Source organism: Cynocephalus volans, chromosome 3 (genome assembly GCF_027409185.1).
Source record: "Cynocephalus volans isolate mCynVol1 chromosome 3, mCynVol1.pri, whole genome shotgun sequence".
NCBI classification, from domain to species: Eukaryota; Metazoa; Chordata; class Mammalia; order Dermoptera; family Cynocephalidae; genus Cynocephalus; species Cynocephalus volans.
In genome coordinates, this window is record NC_084462.1 from 86,550,643 (window position 1) to 86,576,052 (window position 25,410).

A 25,410-nucleotide genomic window follows, 5' to 3' on the forward strand; every position below is an offset into this window, starting at 1 on the left:
TCTTGATTCTTCCTGCTCCCCACCTAATAATACCCTAGAAAATCCAGTATTTTTCCAAGGCTGCAACATTTCCTAAATTTTACATTTCTAGTCTCCACCTGAAACAAAATGTTCACATCCACCTTCTTGATTTAATGTAGACAATTCCTTAAAGCTCAGTCAAGTTTAAAATTTTTGATAAGTGTACATTTTAAAGTCAGTTCTAGAGCTAGTGGATTAGCTCAGTTGGTTCAAGCATGGTGCTGATAACACTAGTGTCCAGGGTTCAATCCCTGTACAGGGAAGCTGCCAAAAAATAAAATAAAAAATAAAAAAATAAAATTGGTTCTGTAGACTTAAATGAAATAAGAACAGATTTTAAAATCTCCATGTTCTCTTAAGTTCCTAGTTCACTACTAATAAGAGCAAATTTGCCAAAAACAATACCACCGTTATCTGACAGAATAGCACTATAGTGTGAACTGCAACCAGATTATTACAGAAAGTCATGAGAATGAGAGATCCTTACTCAAGACCTCCGTCCATATCTGCCTATTTAAATTTCAGTGAGGCCAAGAGGCATCACAAGCTAGAAACAACTGCACTGATGAGAGTGCTCTTTCAGAAATCTCAGTGATTGATCAGCACTTACAGAGACAGAGTAGGTAAAAGTTGATACTAGGAAAGGTAGGAGCTTGTGCCTAGCTGAGCACTGCAGACTCATTATTTCGAGCTCAAATGATGAAGACTATATTGAAACTTAAACAGTCTTTCCAGAAACATGAGAACAATTCTAAAGAGATAAGGTAATATTTCTCAGTAAAACTTTAATTCCACTAGACAGTGAGGACTGTATCAATAAAAAATCTGGGGGGTGGGGACATTATTTACAATGGCAGTGATTGCTCAGTGATTTTGCCTCATCACTCTGTGAGAAGTATTCCTCAGAATCCTTCAATATCCATTACACTAAATGCTGTTGGAGTACCTTTTCAACCAGGAGCTTGGAAGGTAAGCCCACCTTAATCAGTAAATTAGGGTAATGCTATACCTCTGCATCATAAAGTGGATCCAGTAAGTGCTTCCAATTCAGTCACACTCTGGCAAGTATTTGCCAAGTATCTCTTATGTGACAGTCAATATACTAGGCACTGGTGTGTAAAATGGTAAGTAAAAGTAGAAGGGGGCTCTGCACTCACAGAGTTTATGATGTGACTAAAGACAAACAATTTTAAAAAAAGAATAGAAAAGGAAATGAAGGGCAAAAGTGGTACCAAGGAATGGTACAGGATATTATGACAGCCTTCACACTGGGGGATCTCATCTAATCAGGGAGGTCTGGATGTGTGTCTCTGGCAGCCCTATGAAACGGGAGAGGTGTCCCATGCTCTTGATGATCCTAGAGAGAAAACTTGCCTCTTTATCACCTTGGCAGTTATACTCCAATTTCTTCTCTCTCCAACCACCTCCATCTTTCAGATGGAGAGCTCCTTCTTTCAACTGCAGAGTTCCTTGGCCTAACTAAGTATACAATTCAACAGCACCAACAAATTGCTGATCACAGCATCCTTTATTCACATCAGTGACCTATATAGAATGTCATGTTTATTACCATTTTCTCCACCATCTCTCATGCTTAACTTCACAAAAGCAAAATTCAAGGTTTAGACCCAGGAGAGCAGGGGCTCCGTATTGTTTTTGCACATTCCACACACCTCAAGGGAAGAAAAGGAAAAGAACTTAAAATGACCCACTCCAACATCTTTCCAATTTCTCTGCCTCCAAATAAATATTATCCATTCCTAACAACCAGAGTGCTGACTCTGTGTTGTTTGGAGAGGTATCATTAATTATGTTTGAATAAGCTGCTTCAACGTTTTATTTTTAACAACTTGGTGAATAAAACACAGAGAAACGATTAATAAGAATAAAGTTGGCTTTCTGCTTTACCTTGATCTTCTTTCAGTGAGCGACCATATCATGGAAGTAAAAGCTCTCTATGCAGTTCCAGGTTGAGTACCAGCTTCCTAAGTCGATAAGATAGTTCCCTGAGACTGCATTAGCCACAACTGTCTCCTCAAGCACTCCTCTCTTAATTACCTCCTGCTCTGTCACCTGGTCTATCCCCACGCCAAGAGAAATCCAAGTATTGTGAGTCAAGCCTAGTGTATAAAGCTATAAAATGCAAAAGAAAGAAATAAAAGAGTAACTTCACACTGTCCTATCTTCCTATTCAATAAAAACTGGATTTTCTTTTTCTTCTCATCCAGAAACAACTTAGCCTGTGTCAGAAAGGGTCAACTGACCTGTTCATACTCACTGAGAGCACACCACCTCCCCCCTCCTCAAAGGCTCTTGACTATTTTGCTCTTCTCCAGAGTCGAGTGAGTAATCTGAGTTAATTGAAATCCACATCTCAGCCAAAAACCTAGTTGCTCTTGGAGAGAAGGGAAAGGTTGAGCTCTACTTATACTCACCTAGACTGTCTCCTAACCCTGGCCCTAAGTGTTGTTATAACAAATTTACCCTTCCCTGAGACCATATCTTAAGCTCTCATCAAAGCTACTAAGTATCTAGAGCAGAGAAAGCCATGGGCTACAGCTTAGCTGCTTGCTCATATGCATTATTGACGAAGCCCTTGCTCCTAATATAGGGTGGTCCTAAGAGTTATCAGGGACCACTTTCAGGATGTGGACCTCAAGGAGGCCAGTAGTTCAAACTATTTTCAGTGAATAATCTTAGGAACCTGGGAAGAGCCGGGGGGACCTTAAAACAAACACCAAAGCCTATAAAAGGCTTTGCCGAGTATCAGTAACTATGCTTAGCTACAGAGAAAAACTTCCAAAGACAAAGACTGATGATTACACAGGTTCTAACAAAGTATCCAATTTTAAAACAAAACAAAAACACTCCTCTTCTACTACTAACTTCTGTTCTTAAATTGTCTGAACCTTTGGCTAAGTAATTCTTAACATTAGGGGCTTCCATATGTACCCCCCCCCTTTTAAAACCACCTTCCATCTGTCTTTGACCATTTTAAAATGCCATTATGAAATACATGCATTATATATTTACTTTGTTGTTCATCTCTAGTTGCTCCTTACTATAAGGTATTCATACTGCAATATCAAAACTTCACAGACCAGATAAACTAGTCAAAGAATCTCTAAAGACTTTCCCAATTCTAAAAGTCTATGATCTACAAAAGCACAGAACAAATCTTATATTTCATTGGTTTTGTTCCCAACCACTTATTACAGTAGTATGCCCAGAACAGGGGAAATGCAATTTTAATTGGTTATACCAAACGTTAAACAAATATAATCCCTTCTACAAACTTATGGGTGGAAATTTAAAAATAATTATAAATAACCCTTCATCCCCTCTCCCATCTTCCTCCTGCTGGAGGCTTCATTCTACGATTCCTCACCTAACTAACATTAAGGAGACATTGGAGCAAACAGGATCAAGAGATGTGGGCAGCCTCTCTCCATCTGAGGACATCTGAGGATTCCAACCAGATGAAAATACAAATTTTTGTAGCAGTCAGGATAGGTTACATAACCCCTGAAATAGCCCCAACACCTCAGTGACTTAAAAGGTTTTTGCTTTTTGTTATTTGTTTGGTTTTTTGTCAGCTGGCTGATACAGGGATTGAATCCTGGACCTTGGTGCTATCAGCACCACACTCTAATCAACTGAGCTAACTGGTCAGCCCCCTAAAACAAAGTTTTAAGTTTTGCTCATGCCACAAGTTCAACATAGCTGTTATCCAAGCTGTCGAAGTAGCTACCATCTCTACCATTGACATTCAATGTGCCAGAAGAAAGAGGAAGTGAGAATATCTCCTGGCGCCAAAAGTTTCCAGCCAAAAATGACACATTTCACTTCTATTCACATTTTATTGATCAAAACAGGTCACATGGTCACACCTACACCCAAGAAAGTGGAGAAATGCAAATCTAAACATGGGCCCAGAAGCAAGGAGAACCAAGATATATATATTTTTATTTAACAAGTATATTTATTTATTTTTATTGAATCAAAATTGATTATACATATTTTTGGGGTTCAACATCGAGGTATGTTGATCAAATCAATATTACTAGCATATATATTGTTACAAATTGTAATTATTCTTTATGCCCCTTGTCCAATCCTGCCCTATCCCCCTTTCTCTCCCCCTCCCCACTCTAATCACCCTAGAATTCTTCTCTCCCTCTGAAAGAATGGTTACTCTGCTGATTTGCTGCCCAAATGATCTGTCCAATGCTGAGAGGTGTGATCAGATCCCCCATTATCATATAGCAGATGTCTCTTCCGTCACTATGAAATGGGCTCTGTGGAGACAGACATCCTCCTCCTTTCTTTATCTCTGCCGGTGACTCTCCTTGTGTCAACTCACTCCAGTGGCTGGCGGACCATCTGCGTGGGAGTTGTGGCATCTAGCTGCCTTCACGGCAGCCATGGTTATCATGGAGGCTGTGATGGGTCACCTACATGGAGATGTTTTTGGCCTGCTCCATGGTGCTGGCAGTGTGCCTGAGAACCAAGATTTTTTTAAACAGCTCTAAAACAAATTTCAATTCTTCCATCCATCCATTACATTTTCATTTAACAAAATTTTGCTGAATGCTCACCATGTGCCAGACATAGTTTCAGCATTAAGGTATAGCAGAGATCAAAATTTAAAAATAGATAAAAATCCTGACCTCATAGGAACACATACTCCTGGAGCATAGCACACTGTAGATCCTTCCCTGTCCACTAACATTACACACTTTTCTTTCTCTTCTCTTTTCTAATACCATTCTCATTCCCCTGTCTTTTGCCATCCTTCCCCAATCTAATCTAGTCTCATTCTTCAGATCCTCCACTCTTCATTTTCCAGGACACCATTCTCCTACCCTTTTTCGTAGCTGCCTGTTATAAAATAAAAGGTTTGGGACTTAGTAACTTTACTATTTCTTGAACATAGTAGACACCCTAAAAACTGTACTCAATGAATTGATGTAAATAGCATACTCTACTTGGTAGTAAGAAGTTTTGGAGAAGACCATCCCTATCCTCAATTTTTTTCAGAATCTGATCACATTCTGATCTACCACTGGGGAACATTGGTGAAAATTCCTAGATATGGTACTTTTCTTTCCAGGCATTCCACCAGGAGCCTGGCCCTGTGATGAACACATATGTCTGCCAACAACATGAAGAAAGCAGTTGGTTTCAACCCACTCCAATTGGAAAAACAAAAACAGCTTTGTTACAGCTCCTGTTTCATTATTTTGTTGAGGTGGTAGGGAGACTGAAATAGCGTCCTATATAACCAGACAAATAGGACTCTGTAAAAAGTCATTATCAGCCCATGTAGGCACCATGAAGATATGCAAGACCTTGACACTATTGTGATTTTACTATTCTTCCGTTCATCCTAGCAGGGTATATGGCATCTAGCACCACAGCTTCCAGACTGCAGATCAACTATAACTGCTGTTGTTTCTGACCTAACCCTGGTGAGGGTCTGAAGGTCACATTGTATGAGGCTATGCAAAACATTTCTGGACTCTCATCAAATGGAGAGAACCATATGCTTGGTTGGAGAGTCCCTAATTTTTAAGAAATGATTCAGAATGGCATATAACTTTTCTGGAATATCCTTTCTCTTTTGTTTCTTATTTTCTCCAGACCTGAAGAAAGCTTGAAAGATAAAAATAGTATGCTTCCTATCAGATCCATACTATGGAATTTGGCACTACTGGAAAATTCCAGTCTGATTTCACTAAGCCTGTACAATGGTTTGAATGTGTCCCCCCAAATTCATGTGTTGGAAACTAAATCCCCAATGTAACACTATTGGGAGGGAGGACCTAACAAGAGGTGATTAGGTCAGGAGGGGTCTGCCCTCATGTATGGATTAATGTTATGGCGGGAGAGGGCTTGTTATAAAAGTGAATTCGGCCCCCTCTTGTTCTCTGGCCCTCTCTTGCCCTTCTGCAAAGGAATGATGCAGAAAGAAGGCCCTCGTGAGGTGATGGAATCTTTCAAAACATTGAGTTATAGCATTGAATATAAATACCTGTGTACAGTATGTGATTCCCAAATCACAATAATTAGTATTTCAACGTTATACAATGTAATTACTTTTTGTGGTCCTTTACCGATTTCTTGCCAACACTCTCCCTTTCTTCTCCCCCTTTCCCACCTCTGGTGGCCTCAGTTCTATTCTCTTTTTTGAAAGTTCAATAAATTACTGATTGTTGTATCTTTCTTTTTTTGTGTGTTTTTTTAGCTCCCATTTATGAGCGAAGACATGCAATATTTCTCTTTCTGTGCCTGGCTTATTTCATTTAACATAATCTTCTCTAGGTTTATCCATGTTGCTGCAAATGGCAGAACATCATTCTTTTTTTTACAGCAGAGTAGTTTTCCCTTGTATACATATACCACATTTTCCTTACCCAGTCATCGAGCAACGGACATTTAGGTTGGTTCCAACTCTTGGCTATTGTAAGCAGAGCTGTGATAAACATGGGAGTGCAGGTATCCCTTTGACATGACAGCCATTCTTTTCAGTATATACTCAGCAGTGGGATTGCTGGATCATATGGCAGTTCTTTCAGTAGCTGTTTGAGGAACCTCTGTACTGTTTTCCATTATGGCTGCACTAATTTATAGTCCTACCAAAAGTGTAGGAGGGATCCCCTTTCTCCGCATTCTTGCCAGCATTTGTTATTCTCTGTCTTTTTGATAATGGCCAGTCCAACTGGAGTGAGATAATAAAATATGGTTTCAATTTGCATTTCCCTGATGCTGAGTGAGGCTGGCTGAACATTTTTTCATGTGTCTGTTGGCCATTTGTATATCTTCCTTTGAGAAATGCCTATTCAGCTCCTTTGCCCATTTTCTAATTGGGTTACTTTTTTTTTTTTTTCCTAAGTTGTTTGGGTTCCTTGTATACTCTGGATATTAGGAGTTTTATAGTTTCAGGTCATATAGTTAAGTCTTTAATCCATTTTGAGTTGATTTTAGTAGTTCAGTTGGCAAGAGGAACAGGTCTAGTTTTATTTTTCTACATATGGATGTCCAGTTTTCCCAGCACCACTTGCTGAAGAGGCAGTCTTTTTCCCAATGCATGTTCTTGGTGCCTTTGTCAAAGATGAATTGGCTTTAAGTATATGGGGTTGATTTCTGGGTTCTCTATTCCATTCCATTGGTCTGAGTATCAGTTTTCATACCAGTATCATGTTGTTTTGGTTACTATAGATTTGTAATATAATTTGAAGTCTGGTAGTGTAATGCCTCCAGTTTTATTATTTTTTTGCTCAGGATTGCTTTGGCTATTCAGGGGTCTTTTGTTGTTCCACATGAATATTAGGACTGTCTTTTCTATTTCTGTGAAGAACGTCATTGGTATTTTGATAGGGACTTCATTGAATCTGTACATCACTTTGGGTAGTATGGATATTTTCACAATGTTAATTCTTCCAACTCAAGTGCATGAAATATCTTCCCATCTTTTTGTGTCCTCTTTAATTACTTTCAGTAGTGATTTGTAGTTCTCATTGTAGAGATCTTTCATCCCCTTGGTTAAATTGATTCCTAGGTATTTTGTTTCTTTGGTGACTATTGTAAATGGGCTACCTGTCTAGATTTCTTTTTCTGCTAGTTCATTGTTGTGGAATAAAAAAATGCTACTGATTTTTAAATGTTGATTTCATGCAAATTTATTGAAATTGTTTATCAGTTCTAAGAGTTTTTTGGTAGGGCCTTTAGGTTTTTCTCTATATAGGATCATGTTATCTGCAAACAGGGACAATTTGACTTCCTATTTTCCAATCTGGATGCCCTTTATTTCTTTCTCTCGCCTGACTGCTCTGGCTAGTACTTCCTATGTTATGTTAAATAGGAGTAGTGAGAGTGGCATTTTTTTCTTTTAGTTTTCTAGTTTTTTTTTAATTGGTTATGAATATTCATGAGATACAGAGCTGACTGTCACCCCATGTGCCCAAGACGTGAAGGCCAGATTTGTACCGGCAGCATGCCCATCACCACAAATTGTGTTTGTACCCCATGTCCCCCACCAAATTATCCCCAACCTCCCCCCTCACCTTTTCACCCCCCCACTTTGTATCCCAAGGTATGTTCTCTTCTTCTGTAAGTCCAACACATCACTGTGGTCTTTCTTTCCTTCCTTCTTTCTCTCTTAGCTCCCAGTTATGAATAAGTACATGCAGTATTTATCCCTCTGTGCTTTCTTTGCTTATTTCACTCAACATAAGTTTCTCCAGACTCATCCACGTTGCTGCAAATGGGAGATTTTCATTCTTTTTTATGGCAGAGTAGTATTCCATGGTGCATATATACCACAGTTTCCTTATCCAATCATCCACTGATGGACATTTAGGTCGGTTCCATGTCTTGGCTATTGTAAACAGAGCTGCAATGAACATGGGAATGCAGGTATCCCTTTGACATGATGATTTCCATTCCTCTGGGTATATACCCAGAAGTGGGATTGCTGGATTGTATGTAAGATCTGTAGTTGTTTGAGAAACCTCCATACTATTTTCCACAGTGGCTGTACTAATTTACAGTCCCACCAACAGTCCAGGTGCGTTCCCTTCTCTCCACACCCTCGCCAGCATTTGTTATTCAGCACCTTTTTCTGATTATAGCCAGTCTTACTGGGGTGAGGTGGTATCTCAGTGTACTAATTTGCATTTCCCTGATGACTAGTGATGTTGAGCATTTTTTCTTGTACCTGTTGGTCATCTGTATGTCTTCCTTTGAAAAATATCTATTAGCTCCTTTGCCCATTTTTTAATTGGGTTGTTTGTTTTTTTACTGTATAATTGCTTGGTTCCCTGTATATTAAGGCTATTAATCCCCTGTCAGATGCATAGTTAGCAAAAATTTTCTCCCACTCTGTAGGTTGTCATTTCACTCTGTTGATTGTTTCCTTTGTTGTGCAGAAGCTTTTTAGTTTGATACAATCCTATTTGTTTATTTTTTCTTTTGCTGCTTGTGCTTTTGGGCTCACGTTCATAAAGTCTGTGCCCAGACCTAGTTCCTGAAGTGTTTCACACCTATATTTTCCCTTAATAATTTTACAGTTTTGGGTCTTATACGTAAGTCTTTAATCTATTTTGAGTTGATTTTAGTATATGGTGAGAGATGCATATCTCATTTCATTCTTCTGCATATAGATATCCAATTTTCCCAGCACCACCTATTGAACAGGCAGTCCTTTCCCCAGTGCATGCTCCTATTGCCCTTATCAAAGATCAGTTGGCTGTATGTATGTGGGTTGATTTCTGGGTTCTCTACTCTGTTCCATTGGTCTGTGTATATATATAAAATGAAGTCAGGCAGTGCAGATTTTCGTTGTTTTTGTCCAATATCAGATGGCTGTAAATCTGAGGGGTGATTTCTGGGTTCTCAATTCTACTCCACTGGTCTGAGTGCCTATTTTATGGCAGTATTATGCTGTTTTGGTTACAACAGCTTTGTAGTATTATTTGAAGTCAGGTAGTGTTATGCCTCTGGCTAGTACTTCCAATACTATGTTAAATAGGAGTAGTGAGAGTAGGCATTCTTATCTTGTTCCTGTTTTTAAGGGAACCAGGATGATACTGGCAGTGAGTTTGTCATATATGACTTTTATTGTGTTGAGACATTTTCTTTCTATACCTAATTTGCTGACAGTCTTTATCATGAAGGATACTGAATTTTGTCAGATGCATCTATTAAAATAATCATATGGTTTCTGTCCTTGATTTTGTTGATATCGTATATCAAATCTATTGACTTGCATATGTTGAGCCATCCTTGCATCCCTGGGATGAAACCCGCTTGATCATGGTATATAATTTTTCTGATATATTACTGTATTCTGTTTGCTAATATTGTGTTGAGGATTTTTGAATCTATGTTCAAAGACATTGGCCTGCAGTTTTTTTTTTGTTGTTGTTGTTTTATCTTTGTCTGGTTTTGATATCAGAGTGAGCTGGCATCTTGATATTGGACTTCCCAGCCTCCAGAATTGTTAAAAATAAATTTCTTTTCTTTATGAATTACCCAGTCTCAGATATTCAGTTATAACAACACAAAATGGACTAAGACAGCTGTATTAAAAGAAATAAACCATGAAATAAAGAGATATGGGGTGTATTCCAGGATTTGTGGTTAAATTAGCTGTGCAGTCAAAGAATTTCACATTTCTATGTCTCACACTTCCTCATCAGGAAAACGAGGTGGCTAAACTTCATGATTTCTATGGTCTCCCCCAGCTCTTAAATTTCATAATTTTAATGAAAGGCTCAGGATTTCCACTTCTGATTGGAACAGAGTAAGTTCAAGACACCAGTACACTCACCATGTAAGCCACAACAAGCTAGATAAGCTACAAAAATCATAGTTAAAAAAAAAAAATCAGAGCTAAGGATGAAACAAAATCTAAATAAGCTAAATTCCAGAAAATATTAAACCCTTCAGAAGAGAAGAGACCATGGCTATAATCATTCCTGGTGACTTGGCAGGAAAACGAGGAATTTTCCACTGACAGGATTAAGGAGAAACCAGCCAAGCTTATAATGAACTTTTAGTGGCTGCCTGTGGACTCTGATGACAGATTAGAATTCATGGAAGGCCTAGCTATATGCACTAGCTGCCAACTCTTCCCCATAGGTCTTCACTGAGTGCAAAAGTATGAGGGCAAGGCAAGAAAGCTGAGAGCAACCAGGGTTCCACCATGCCCAAGGCGAAAGATGGGGACAGGACAGGTAGCATGAGCTGAACACCTCTGAGGCATTCTGAGTCTTCACAGAATGTAAGAATGTAGGGCCGAGCCCGTGGCGCACTCGGGAGAGTGCGGCGTTGGGAGCGCGGCAACGCTCCCGCCGCGGGTTTGGATCCTATATAGGAATGGCCGGTGCACTCACTGGCTGAGTGAGGGTCACGAAAAAGACAAAGAAAAAAAAAAAAAGAATGTAAGAATGTAATACCCTCCCAAAGACTGGTCCAAGAAAGTGTGCAAAAATATGAGATTAAAAAAAACCTGGCACAGGACTAGAAAGCAAAGAAAACTTCTCAGCAATCCACAGAGCTGGCAGCTAGGCTGAAGAGCAGAGAGAGAGTTCCAAGGTTCAGAAAATTGATAGGGCAGAAGTATATATGAAGAGATAACAGAGAAAAACTTACCAAAACTGTTAAAAGATACCAACCCACAGATCTGGAAGCTCAATGAATTTCATACAGGATAAATACAAAGAAACCATAACCACATAGCACATCATAATCAAACTGTTGAAGATAAGGGAGGGAGGAAGGAAGGAAAACTCTTAAAAGCAACCAGAGAAAAGAGACAAGAATGATGACTGATTTATCACTAGAAACAATGAAAATCAGAAGACAATAGACTATTTTTCAAGTGCCAAAAGAAAAAAGCACTATCAACCCAAAATTCTACATCTAAGGGAAATATCCTCCAAAAACAAAGATGAAATAGACATATTCAAAGAGACAAAAGTGGAAAGAATTTGTATCCAGCAGACTTTCACTACAAGAAATGTTAAAAGTTCTTCAAGCTGAAGGAAAAAAATCACACCAAATGTAACCCCATATCTACAGAAAGGAACAAAAAGCCCAGAAAAGATAAATATCTGGAAAATGTAAAAGATTTTAAAAAAATCTACCCACATATTTAAGTGTCTTTTAAACACTACTGATTGTTTACAGCAAAAATAACAATGTATTGTGGGGTTTACAGTATATGCATAAGTAAAATATAAGACAATAAGAGCACAAAGTGCTGGAATGAGGTAAATAGAATCACCCAATTTCAAGGTTTACATTATTTGTGAAGTAGTTTATATCATCTAAAATAGACTGTGGAGGTGGGAAAGGGGGAGGTGGAGGGGTTAGCAAAAAACTGGTAAAGGTCCACAAAAAATGATTACATTGTATAATGTTGAATATACTAATTATCCTGATTTGAGTATCACATATTGCACACAGGTACTAATATTCAATACTGTACCCCACAGACATGTATAATCAATTATGTTTCAATAAAAAAATAAAAATAAAAGACTGTGATAACTAATCAAAGACTCATGGATCAACTTTAAACATCTTCTCCCTTTTTGATCATTATCTTTACTTAATAACATACCCATTAATGGAGAGTAAAAGGAAGAAAAGAGAACTTAATAAATCACCAATTTTAAGTAATAATTTATTTTTCCAAGCAGTTTTTGTCTACTTATAATATAAACCAATACATTAACATTTAAATACCACCAATTCAATGACAATCCTAAAGGAATTGGAAATAAATCATGTAGCATACTGTAATTAAGATAAATATACATATTTTAATGAAATACCAGTAACTTTAAGGTGTTCTACTTTCTGTTTTAAAAGTATAGAGTTTTTAAAATGCTGGCAAAGATGCAAAGAAAAGGCAACTTTCACACATCGTTGGTTGGAATGTAAATCAATATAGCCATTATGGAAAACAGTATAGCTGTTCCTCAAAAAACTAAGAACAGAACTACCTTATGACCCAGCAATCCCACTACTGTATCCAAAAGAAATGAAATCAATATATTAGAGACACCTGCATGCCCACGTTCACTGCAGCATATTCACAATAGCCAAGAGAAGTAATCAACCTAAATGCCCATCAACAGATGAATAGACTAAAAAAACTGTGGTATATGTGCCCAATGGAATACTATTCAGCCATTAAAAGAACGAAATTGTTCATTTGCAGCAACATGTCTGGAAGTGAAGATCATCATGTTAAGTGAAGTAAGCCAGATACAGAATGACAAATACCATAGGATCTCACCATGGAATCTTAACAACAACAAAGTGGTTCTCATAGAAGAAGAGAGTAGAATAATGGTTACCAGAGGACAGAAAGAGAACAGAGAAGGAAGGGGAAGAAGTGGATTGACAAGTACAAAGTTCCAGGTAGATGAGAGGAATAAGTTCTTAGTGTTCTAGGCTGACTAGAGCTCGTACTATTATATTGTATATTTCTAAATAGCTAGAAAAGAGGATCTTGACTTAATCACCACAAAGAAAAGATAAATGTTTAGGTGATGGATATGCTACATATTCTAAAGTGAATTATTGTACAATATATGCATGTATTGAAACACATTGTGTACCTCAGTGTGTTTAAAAAATACAGTTTTAAGATACAAAAAAATTATATTATGAATACGGCCCAAGAATTCTAATTTAGGATTTAAATAACATATTTGGAAAATATTTGTCCCATATTATCAATTATTATAAAATCTTTAAGGAAAAAAGTATTTGCTTATATTACAAAGGAAGTCATAGCACTGAACATGAGAATAAAACTTTTTAAATATTTGAATTTTAAAAGAATACAAGCTTTGATTAAGAATGTATTGTGTGTGAAGCCTCATGCTGAGTTCATACTCTTAGACTAAATCCTCCCACCATTGCAAAATGTGTATTATGATCTTTTAATTGTAAAGAGAGCTCATGATCTCTCAAGTAACAATGAAACATTTTTTTATTGATAATTACAGTACACATCACCTTCTACCCTCAAACCCTTCAAGAGTAGAGTGTATTTCCTACAGAAAAGGACTACCTTCCACATAACCAAAATACAATCATCGAAATCAGGAGATTAACACTGGCATAGTAGTACCATCTAATACTCAGACCCCATTTAAGTTTCTGCAATTGTCCTAATAATATACATAAGAGGTAAAGGACCCAGTGCAGAATCACATGTTACACAGAGTACAATGCAATTTGTAACATACATTTTCCCTTTGGAAGTTTAAAGGAATCAAACATTTTATAAATAGTTGACAAAAATTTACTGAGCACTTAGCACGTGCTAGTACTGTTTGATGATACAGTGAAGACGACAGCCAAGGTTCTTCTGCTTCCAAAGGACTTACATTCTAGTGAGGAAAGACCAACAAACAAGTAAACTGATAAACAACATAACTCCAGGTGTGACCACATGCTATGACTGGGTAGGTGGGAAATGGTTACCTGAGGAGCTGAACCTGAATGATAAGAAGGTACCAGCATGGCTAAAAGACAGAAGAAAAGCATTTCTAACAGAGGAAACAATAAATACAACAATCTAAGGCAGGGCAGAACTTGACATTTTGGAGGAAAAGAAAAGATACTAGTGTAGCCACAGCATCCAGAGCAAAGAAAATGGGAACTGAGGTGGAGATGAGATTGAACAGGTTGGAATGAACACAACGCAGCATTTTATAACTAAGAGCAAAGGAAAACTATTGAAGAATGTTAAGCAAGCAATTGACATGATTTTATTTGCATTTTAAAAAGATAATTGTGGCTACTGGGAGAACAGACTAAAGAAGGAAGCTGAATGAAAGAAAAGACCAGTTAAAAGCCAGGTGACATGACGGTGGCTGAGACTAGGACGGCAGAAAGGAAGACGTAGAATCAGTCGTTAAATAGATTCAAATGATATTTTGGAGACCAAGAAAACTTGATGATGGATTAGCTACAGGGACAAGGGAAAGACAGGATTCAACGATAACTTCTAGGTGCCATTTACTGAAATGGGAAAGACTGCAAGAAGATCAATACGGGAGAAAGTGTTCTATTTTGGACATGCTGGATCTATGTAGATAACTAAGTGGTAACGTTAAGTTAGGTCTATGAAGATAACTAAGTGGTAATGTCAAGCTGGCAGCTGAATCATGTGTGTGGAGCTCAGGCGATAAGTCTAAACCAGAAACATATAGATGGAATTCAATTTAGGAATGATCCACATATAGATGGTATTTAAAACAATGAGCTGGATGAGACCACTTAGGTAAAGAATTTAGGAAAAAGGAGGGGAAAAGAAGCCTAGGACTAAACCATATGCAAATACTTAATTTAAAGGTAGGTAGAGGAGAGAAGCCTGTAAAAAAGTATGACAAGGAGGAAGCAGGAGGAAAACAAGAACATATGTCTCATAAGCTAAGAGAAGGAGGTGAACAGGGAGAAAACAACAGTCAATTAAGTTGAATGCTAACACAAGATACTGTAACATGGATTTGGTAAAAAGGAAGCCACTGGTAACCTTGACTAGAGCAGTTTCAGTAGTGAGACAGTGATGAAAGTCAGTCTAGAGTAAGCTTCCAGAAGAGCAAAGGGAAGTAGAGAGAGCACACAAAGACAAATCTTGAAAACGTGCTTGGAAGAGCATCAGAGACACGAGGCTATAGCTAGAGAAGAACATAAAATAGGGGGAGTGTCTATAAAGAAGGAAGCCTTTCTATGAGCAGCACTGTCCAACAGTACTTTCTGTCATGATAGAGATGTTCTATATCTGCACTGCCCAATATGGTAGCCATTAGCCACATATGGCTATTGAACAACTGAAATATGGCTAGTATGACTGAGGAACTGAATTTTTTAAAAATTAATTTTTAACATGTGGCTAGTGGCTACCATACTTAACAGTACAGCTCTAGGGTATATTTGTATACTAACAATGATGATCCACCAAGAAGGAAAACTTCATGATGCAGGCAAGAAAGAGACAGATCCTTAAGAAGTCAAGATAATAAATCCAGAGCACAAGTGGAAGAATCTAAGAGGGATACAACACAAATAAAGCAAGGCATGAAATTACAGTAACGGGTAGAGATGAACAAGATTTAAAGTCAGAATATGTATTAAGCCTGGTTAGACTCTTAAGCATAAAACTAAATTACAAAGGCTACAAAAGCCAAGAAGGAGGGCTGGCCTGTGGCTCACTCAGGAGAGTGTGGTGTTGATTAATACCAAGGCCACAGGTTCGGATCTTACATAGGGATGGCCAGTTAGCTCACTGGCTGAGCGTGGTGCTGACAACACCAAGCCAAGGGTTAAGATCCCCTTACCGGTCATCTTTAAAAAAAAAAAAAAAAGCCAAGAAGGGGGATGGGGGGGAGGGTAATTCATATTTACTGAGTATCTATTATGTGCCAGGCATTTTCTAAGTGACAAATTGTTTGTTATTTCTAACCACAACCTTGTAAATCTCACTTTACAAACAAGAACACTGATGCTCCAAGAAGTAATGCAACTTCATGAAATCACACATACAGTAAATGCCAGAATATGGATATATGCCAGTCTGAATCCAGGGTTAGAATCTTCCTATTGCATAAGGTGGGAAGTTAAGGACCACTCAGTTTCTGCACCTGTAAATAACATAACAAATGGCAATCAATCTAGCAGCTAACAAGTGCCAACAGCCTAGAGATACTAGGCCAAAGGCAGAAACTATCCTCTTAATGCTATCCATAAGATAATTGAGAAAAACATTTACCAGTCACTTTTACTTTTTTTAATCCAAGTGGAAATAACTATATTGAAATAAATGGAGGAAATGTACATTCTTACAATTTAGATTATTTACTTTATCTAACACAGGAATATCAATTAGAAAATTGGTACTGCTTTATAATAACTACTAATATAATACCTGAGCATATTAGAAAAAAGTCAAAAACCTACCATCTCTCCAATTTGTACATGAAGAGAGGAAACTGAGTTTAACCAGTTATTAAATTACAGCTTAGATAATTTTAAAGTTAGTGTGGGTGAAGATCATCTAAGGCTGTGCTGTCCAATATGGTAGCCACTAGTTACACATAGCTATTTAAATAGAAATTAATTAAAATTAAATAAAAAGTTCAATTCCTCAGGTGCACTAGTCACTTGTCAAGTATTCAGTAGTCACACATGGCTAGCAGCTACCTCATTGGACAGCAGAGAAAAGTTCAACTGAGAAGTGATCAGATCCTTAATTTTCCATTTGATTTTTTTTTCAAAAGAGCCAGTGGAAAGAGCAAATCAGAAGACCTGCGTTTTCCAAATCAGTCACTAACCATATATGCATCACTTAGCAGTCCTTCTCTAACTGAATGTGCATTTGAATCACTTGAGAATCTCATGATTCTAATTCTGCAGATTCTCCAGATTCTAATTCAGCTAGGCCTGAGAAGAGATCAATATTCTGCACTTCTAACAAGTTCCCGGGTGATGCTAATACTGTTGGTCCAGGAATCACACTTCGAGTATCAAGGTCTTAGATCTCTTTGGGTCTTGATTTCCTTGGCTGTCAAATGATGTACCTGGACAAGATAATGTCTATGACCATTTCCAATGCTAACATTGGAAACATATGGCTGCACAGAATATAATACATATAAGCCAGGACATGCATGTTCCTGCCAGGGCAGGCAAGAGGAATAAATAAAAATTAAAACAAAAAAGAATCGTATTAGTCTGTTTTCTGTTGCTTATAACAGAATACCTGAAACTGGGTAGTTAATTCAAAAACAGAATTTATTTCTTACAGATTTGGAGGCTGAGAAGTCCAGGGCCGAAGGGCCACCTCTGGTGAAGGCCTTCTTCATGGGGACTCTCTCCAGAGTCCTGTGGTGACACAAGGTATCACATGGCAAGGGCTGAACAAGAGCATTTTCACATGCCGTTCTTTCTCTCCTTATAAAGTTCCCCATCTACTTCCTGATAATCTATTAACCATTAACTCATTAATCCATGAATGGATTAGTCCATTCATGAGGGCATAGTCCTCATGATCCAATCACCTCTTAAAGGTCTCACCTTTCAAATATGTACGGGGGATTAAGTTCTAATGTGAACTTTGGTGGGGACAAACATTCAAACCACAGCAGAATTAAATGCCTATAGATTTCCGCTTTCTGCAAAGGCAGACTACCCTGAAGTGAAGGCTAGAATTCTAACAATTTTTGTGATACCATTTTTTCCCATGAAAAAAACATACCAAATTTAAAAGAAAATCCATGTGAAAACGTGACTTGCCATATAAACATTCAATCTCCATACAATTTTTTTAGAAGTGGATTTAGAACGCTGTGACATATTTGAAAGACCTTTTAAAACTCTATCAAGGGCCAGCCCGTGGCTCACTTGAGAGAGTGTGGTGCTGATAACACCAAGTCAAGGGTTAAGATCCCCTTACCGGTCATCTTTTAAATAAATAAATAAATAAAGCTCTATCAAGAGGCACACTGTATTTCCCAACTATGCAGTTCATGGAGGAAAAAAGTAATGCTGGAGTCGGGCCATACCACTGTTACCTTAAAAGCATCAGCTCCACATGAAAGCAACTCCCTGAAAAAAGCCATTAACTACAGTAACATTACTGTTGTTTCTCTTTGCAAAATCTCAGTCAGGGCTCTGAGCAATAAAACTGACCAAAATCCCCATACCACAGGCAGGCTATAGCATAACAGCCCACAAAACAGGCTGAAGGAGCTGACAGAGGACAGCCAACAATGTCACACAGAATTTTCTTTTGAGGCATCTTCTACTTTTGAGGCATTTTCTCTCTATTTTAACAGATGCCCTTACAGGAACACCAGGTTCAAATGGGCAATGCAAACAAGGAACTGGATAGCAGTGGTAAGAAGGCTCACCATTTCATAAACCAATACCTTGGAGAAAGGAGGCACACTAAGATATCTGGTTTGTTTTTAAATTCTGAATTATGCATGACAGCTAATTACCTATATTCTTAAAAACAAAAAAAACTAAAAAACACTGGAGATATATGTTCAACCTCTAAATAATGTGACACTTTGAAAATCTTCAATACTTTTTATATTTGTATTTTTATGTTTCCTTTAGTAGGAAATACTTTTTCAAGTTTGAAAGTTTATTAAAATTCCTCTATATAAATCATGCAATACTCTTCCAAAATATCTCCAAAGATTTAATTCAAATTAACAATATACTTTACCGCCCACAAAATTCCTCAAATAAATCACTTTGAGAATAAACAGTGTAAACAAAAAAACAAGAAAATGGGGATGGGAAGTTTTTTCTTTTCTGCTCACTTTTAAAATAAACTGCCATTCTCAAAATATCTAACTTATTAACAAGTTTCAATTTAAGTCCTAAATTTGGAACTGTACATTCAACTTATCTTTAAAAAAAAAAAAAGATGAAAAACAGTGCCTATAATACCTATTTCAAGTTGTCTTTATTAAAGCAGAAAATTCATACAGATCAGAGTAAAATACTATGTATAATCATGGCTTAATAATTCTACCAGAGTTAAATGTTCATATTCAGAACTAAATCTGCTTAAATATTAAATTCTATCGGCACCTTTACAACACTTATTTAAACCAGTAATTTCTAAATATTATAAAGATAACTTTTACATAACCAATAAAAACATAAGTCAATTTCTACCAACACCATAGAAGTATTATCTGTCCTTTATAAATAACCTGTAACAATCTCTCTCAATAGTAGCCACAGAACTGCTTATATCAAACATTTAATTTCAGCAAATGGCCAGCAACTGATTTTACCTTTCCTCTCAATAATGTTACACAATTCCACCTGTAGGGTATATGATATCCTTTTAAATGCAATTTAAGAAGACATTACTTTTTTAGAGAAACTGTTCCCCTTCAGAGAAAAGAGAGGAGAATTATAATGTGGACAGAAACATTTTAGCCTATCATTTAAAAAAAAATACAGTGTATAAAAAAAAGAGCCACGTAGCAGTCCGTGGGCAGGATGAGTCATCACCCAACTCAAAACTTGCAGCAGCACTTCTAAGCTTCCTCCTACCCGACCCCATCCCCTTCAGCCACTGTACCCTGAGTCAGCAAACCTTACTATTTTGCCAGTTACGAATTCTCACGACGCTTAAATGAACTTATGTAAAATGCTGCAACACTTTTAGTGCTAACACTTGTCACTAGAATGCATGCTTCTTCCACTGCAAAATTAACTGATCTTCAAAGCAATCTTCTCTAGACTCTTTTTAATCACAGAAAGCAGCCAAAGACTACTTTTAATCCTCTTCTGTAAGTAGCTGAAGTCCAAAATATTCTCATATATAGTTTTTCTCAAACGATTCTCCATCTCCTAGGGTTCTTTTTCTGAACAGTAATATCTAAGTGATAAAATATGTCCTGCTCAAATCTGGCATATTTCCTAGATGACTGCAATTACTGACTGAATTTAGGACATCAACATGCAATTTTACAAGTTTCATAAGTCAATTTTTATTAAATGACGTAACATATGTGAAAGGACTTTACACTATTTGGCACATAGCAAGCACTTCATAAACATGTTTGAACAACTACTAGCTAAAGACATGTAAAGTTTCTTCCAACCAATTCAAAATTATTTTCAAACATTAAAATCTGACATTCTTAGAAGAAACTCTGGAGGCAGTTTCCTTTCAGGGGCAGGCCCTGTTTGGACACTACATTCTTCTAGTCAGATCATTCTTTCCATCCCAGTCTCCTAATGTTAAAAAGAGAAGATATGTCCAATCAGGACTTTAAGAAAATAAACAGGCTAGAAGAATAGGCAATCAGAAAATTAATCTGAGGCTGTCTGTTCTTCATTTATGGCCTACTAATCCACCCTCCACCCCACCCCCGACAAATCATCTATACACGTAAAAAAAAGTTAGTACTGAGACTTAAGGGCATTTTTAACAATGAACATTAATTTTGCTAATACAGTAGGCTTCTAATTCCAACTCACCACTTCCCTTCACTGGACCTTTTCCTATGAGCAAGCAGAAGCAAAATTAAATAAGAAAGGAATCAAAAAGCTCCTGCTGCACATAGCTCCCCCTTAACACCTGAATCAGTTAAGTCCTACACTAGTCAAAGAACAAAAGGCGGCCAAAACACCTACACTTTTCAACACACTCACAAGTCAGATGAAAACACGCAGAAAAGTCAGGAGGACCTTTTTAGTGAAGTGACAGACGAGTTTTTCCTTCGGGTACTTTTACAGACCACCACTTAACGTCCCGAAAGAAGCTAAGGAAAGGCTGCAGTAAGGGTGGGGGGAGGAAATCAGGAATTCCGTCTCAGACAAGTCTTCAGTACCTCATTTATGGCTAGACTCAAAAGTTGGGCGGACTTCAGGGCTCTGACGAGCCGGTGAGTGGTGCGCGCTACGCCACTGAAGACTCTACCCGGCTGGAGTCAGCTGAGGCCGAGTCAGCGGGTGGGATGGGGGAGGAGACGCGGGAGCATTTCGAAAGGCAGCGTGCCAGGAAGGCGAGACTCCGCGCCCCCTCACGTCCCCGGGCCGCCCCTTGCTCGCCCACTTGCCCGCCGGCCAGCCGGCCCAGCTTCGAACCCACGGGCCAGGTGCGGGCGGCGGTGCGGCAGCCGGCGTGCGGGGTCCTGGGGCGGGCGCGGCCCGGCACAGAGACCGGCGAGGGGCGTGCCCGGGTGGGAGGGGCGCGCCGACCGCTCCGCCAGCCCCACGCGGGGACCCCGGCCCGCCACCCGCCGGCCCGCGCGGGGAAGCGCCAGCCAGGCCCGAGTGGGTGGGCCAGCGGGAGGGCGGGCGGGAGACGGAACAAAAGCGCTTTTGTTGAGCGGCGGCCGCCGGAGGGTCACACACAATGGAGGAGGGAGCCGGCTCTGCTGCCGCCGGGCCCGCCGCAGCGCCCTCCCGAGCCGCCCCGCCGGCGCGCCCCGCACACGCACACACGCACTCACCGGACTTCTCTGACTCATCGAGGGAGTGCGGGGGCCGCGGACAGTCCCCAGTGTCGGCTGAGGTCTCCGGCTGTGCTGGCAGCAGCGGCGTCTCCGAGGCTCTCGCTTTGCCGCAGTCGCCGCCATGTAACCCCGACCCGCGAGAGAGGGCGAGGGAGAGGGGGCGGGGTATTGGGGCCACGCCTCCATACGTCACAGGCTCACTCCACGGGTTCCCCCGCCCCCGCCCAGCCCCACGCGCCTGCACGCGCCGGAATTTCCAACGCCGGTGACTCGGCTCAGTGCGCCGCGGGGGTGGGAGAAGAGGCACGCGGGCTTGTCGGCATCCTCCGATGGGCTGTGCCGGCGGGCCACCGGGGAGTAGGACAGACGGGGCCCTCTGTGCTCTACTCCCTGCCCCAGCGCGAGGGCACAAATTCCGTGCGCGCATTTACTGACCACCTACTACGTGCAAGGCTGTGGGTAATCCGAGAGTAACAGGCCTCTGTCCCAGGAAGGCTGGACCTCAAGATGGATTGGCTGGAAGGCGACAGCCCAAGTACAAGGCAAACACGTTACAAGCCAAGTGCTAAGAAGGTCATTAATTCTGCCTGAGGTCATGGAGGAAGGCTTCTAGGCGAGGTCGGCTTGGGTGGCCTTTCAGCTGGATCCAGGAGGAGCCGATATAACCAAAGGAGATGAGGGGGAGGATGTACCTGCCAAGGAAACACTGAGAGTACAGGCAGGCAGGCAGGAGAGGGCCTGACTTGTTGCAGGAACTGGGACTAGGCCAATTTGACTGAATTTGGGAAAGGATATACTGTGAGATGTAGTGGGAAAGGTAGATTGGTGCCTTCTTGGGCCCACCTCTTGGCTAAAAGCAAGTTTTTTTGTTTTGTTTTGTTTTTTTACTTATAATGGTTTACTGAATCAAAAGAGCCTTTCCAGTGTTTATGTGAAATTTAAGTATTTATGAAATTAGAGACGCAGGTCAGCACGTCTTATTTAATCACCATCCCGATGAGAACCAGACATAGAGCGGCCCCTTATCTATAACACTGTTATGTGCATCTTCAAGAGTGTGGCAAAGAGCACTTCAGAGATCACATAGTAACTTGAAGTTAAGTAGTTGGAATGAGTTTGAATGTTTTATATTTTTAATATTTAAAACAATACCATCTGAGTGCCAGGTGTAAAGAGGAGGTGATGAGTGGATAAAACCAAGAGAAAGATTTCCAATTTGTGAATGCAGCCCCTCTGCAACTGGAGCTCCTTACCTGTGCCCACTAGTCGGCTCTACTGCTGTTTTAGGCTCTGCTTAGTTTCCTAGGACATCTTTCCTCCCACACTCCAGGAACTCTTCCACTTTCCCCTTCCATCAATGTTTGATCACCTGGAGGAGGGAAGGAGAATAACAATCACTGTGACCTCCCTCAAGGAGTTTATAATGTAGTGCCTCTGCTGACTTCCAGTAAAGATCACCAAACGATCAACCTGTTGATAATGCAAAGCCAAGTTTATTGTTACAGCAGTAAGGGAGACCACTAAGTTGACAGTCTCTGTAGCATCTCAAAAGAGGGAGGTCAAGGATGGGATAATTATGATTTGGGGGTCTGATTTAAGACAGGTCTTTCAAATGAGGCCTGATTGGAATTGGGCTAAATTCCTGACATAATAGTTTAGGATGGGTAGACAGAGGAAGAGGAGAGTTTTGAAGCAAGCCTAGGAGAGTAAACAATTGTCTATTAAGCCCATTAGAGTGATCTTGTTGAGCAGGGCTATTTACCCTGATGAAGGTGAGTTCAATCAGTAATATATTGTTCAAATAAGTGGATTTTGAGGAAATTCCTAAAACCACAATAAAGTTATTTGCAACTTCATCTTCTTGGGCAAGAATTTCTTGGAATTAAAGTCATGTTTATGCAGACAGTTGAATTGTAAAGTCATGTTAATGTGGTTGGTCTTAGTTCTTAATCCTATTGTGTGGCTGTAGTTTCAGTTCTCACTAGTTTTTCAAACTGCAGGTTATGATCCACTAGTGAGTAGTGAAATCATTTTAGTGAATTATGACCTGCATTTTTTCTTAATGAAATAAAGCAAAAAACTAAATGAGAACATCATCCATAATAAAGAATAAACATTATTTTGTGAAGCTTTTAGTTATGTACCACATTTCAACAAATCTAAAATGTCAATTATGAGACATGCTGTTATTTTACATACATTTAAGAAAGCAAAATCCCTATCAAAATATAATACCTCATTGCTACATCCTAATTTCAGAGATATTAAAGTGGAAGAAATACTTCTCAAAATTGATGCAATATAAGGTTTATATAAATGTCTACTGGGTCACAGTGTAAAATGTATGTATACTTATTGATCATTATTGCTCAGAGCTGTGCTATTGCTAAAAGACTTTGAAAGGGCCAGCCCCTGGCTCACTTGGGAGAGTGTGGTGCTGATAACACCAAGGCCACGGGTTCGGATCCCATATAGGGATGGCCGGTTAGCACACTAGGTGAGCATGGTGCTGACAACACCAAGTCAAGGGTTAAGATCCCCTTACCAGTCATCTTTTACAAAAAAAATGTAAAATAAAATAAATAAAATAGAGTTTGAAAGCCACTTTTGCAGTGGAGGAGTTCAGGAGAGGAGAGGTAAGTATACTTTAAGGCAGTATGCGATGTGTGGTTTCCTGAGCAGAGATGCAAATTACCTGCTCTTGTTGGGCTGCAATGGAAGGAACAATTGAGTACTGGGGACATCAGGAAGCGTTCAACTGGAAAAGAGTATCTGAGTTGGGCTTACTTCCATCAGGTAGTTTCAGGAAAAAGACATTCCCTGAAGAGCAGACTTTACATGAGCATGGGAGAAGTCTGACAGGCCTGGGAAAACTGAAATTTGCACCAAATTGAGGAGGCCTTGTTTGCATTGCCAAAACTTTTGGATTTTATGCTAAAAGCAGTCGGAGAGGAATTTAGAGGATACAAATAGTATTTTAGAATGATAACACTAGCATTAATGGGAAGAGTAGATTGGATGATCAAGAGACTGGAGACCTGGATAGGGTAGGAGAACCCATGGTTTTTTGGTTAGAATGTGGTACTGATTAACACAAAGGTCCAGGGTTCCAATCCCTGCACCAAGCCTCCCCCCCATATCTCCCCCCCCCAAAAAAAAATCCATTGTTTTTTCTGCCCTGCATCCAATCTAATTCTGGTAACAATACTCTGATGTCCTTTAAGGAGCCACCCTTCCCTGTGTAAGTCAAAATTCTTTCTGTCACAAGTCACAGAAAAGCCAAACCAAACTTCTGGCTCATGAGAGAGAAAGACAGAAAAAGAGAGAATGTATTTAGATGACTTATATCCTGAGTAAAGGAAGGAGATGACAATACAAGAAATATTTTGGGGGCAGAATAAAGTGGACTTGGTGAATGTTTGGATGAGTGAGGGGTAAGTATTGAGTCACCCAGTTGCTCCCACTTCACCTCTTTGAGTTTAAATTCCCTCTTTAGGCTTACTTGTTTTACCTTTTCCCAATTAGATTACTCATCAAGATAAACTGCCAAATATTGTGATTTTCAAAATGGAGAGAAAATAAATTTTAGCAATATAGACTACTAAATTTAATGCCAATTGCTGGAAATTTTCTAATGTAAGTAACTGAACACAGCATGTTAGGGAAAATGTAACAGGTCATCATGGATTCTTTTTTTTTTTTTTTTTTTTTTTTTTAAAAGATGACCGGTAAGGGGATCTTAACCCTTGATTTGGTGTTGTCAGCACCACGCTCTCCCAAGTGAGCTAACCGGCCATCCCTATATGGGGTCCGAACCCGTGGCCTTAGTGTTATCAGCACTGCACTCTCCCAAGTGAGCCACGGGCCG

General features: G+C 39.4%; 1 protein-coding gene across 1 annotated transcript in view; it reads right to left on the minus strand.

Annotated features, from left to right (window-relative positions):
* MAPK6 (mitogen-activated protein kinase 6) overlaps positions 1-21,704 on the minus strand; it is a 42,789-nt gene extending 21,085 nt beyond the window's left edge. The window contains exon 1 of the mRNA XM_063090888.1: positions 21,540-21,704. The gene's annotated coding sequence lies outside the window, so the exon portion shown is untranslated. The remainder of the gene's footprint in view (positions 1-21,539) is intronic.
* Between the last annotated feature and the right edge of the window lie 3,706 nt (positions 21,705-25,410).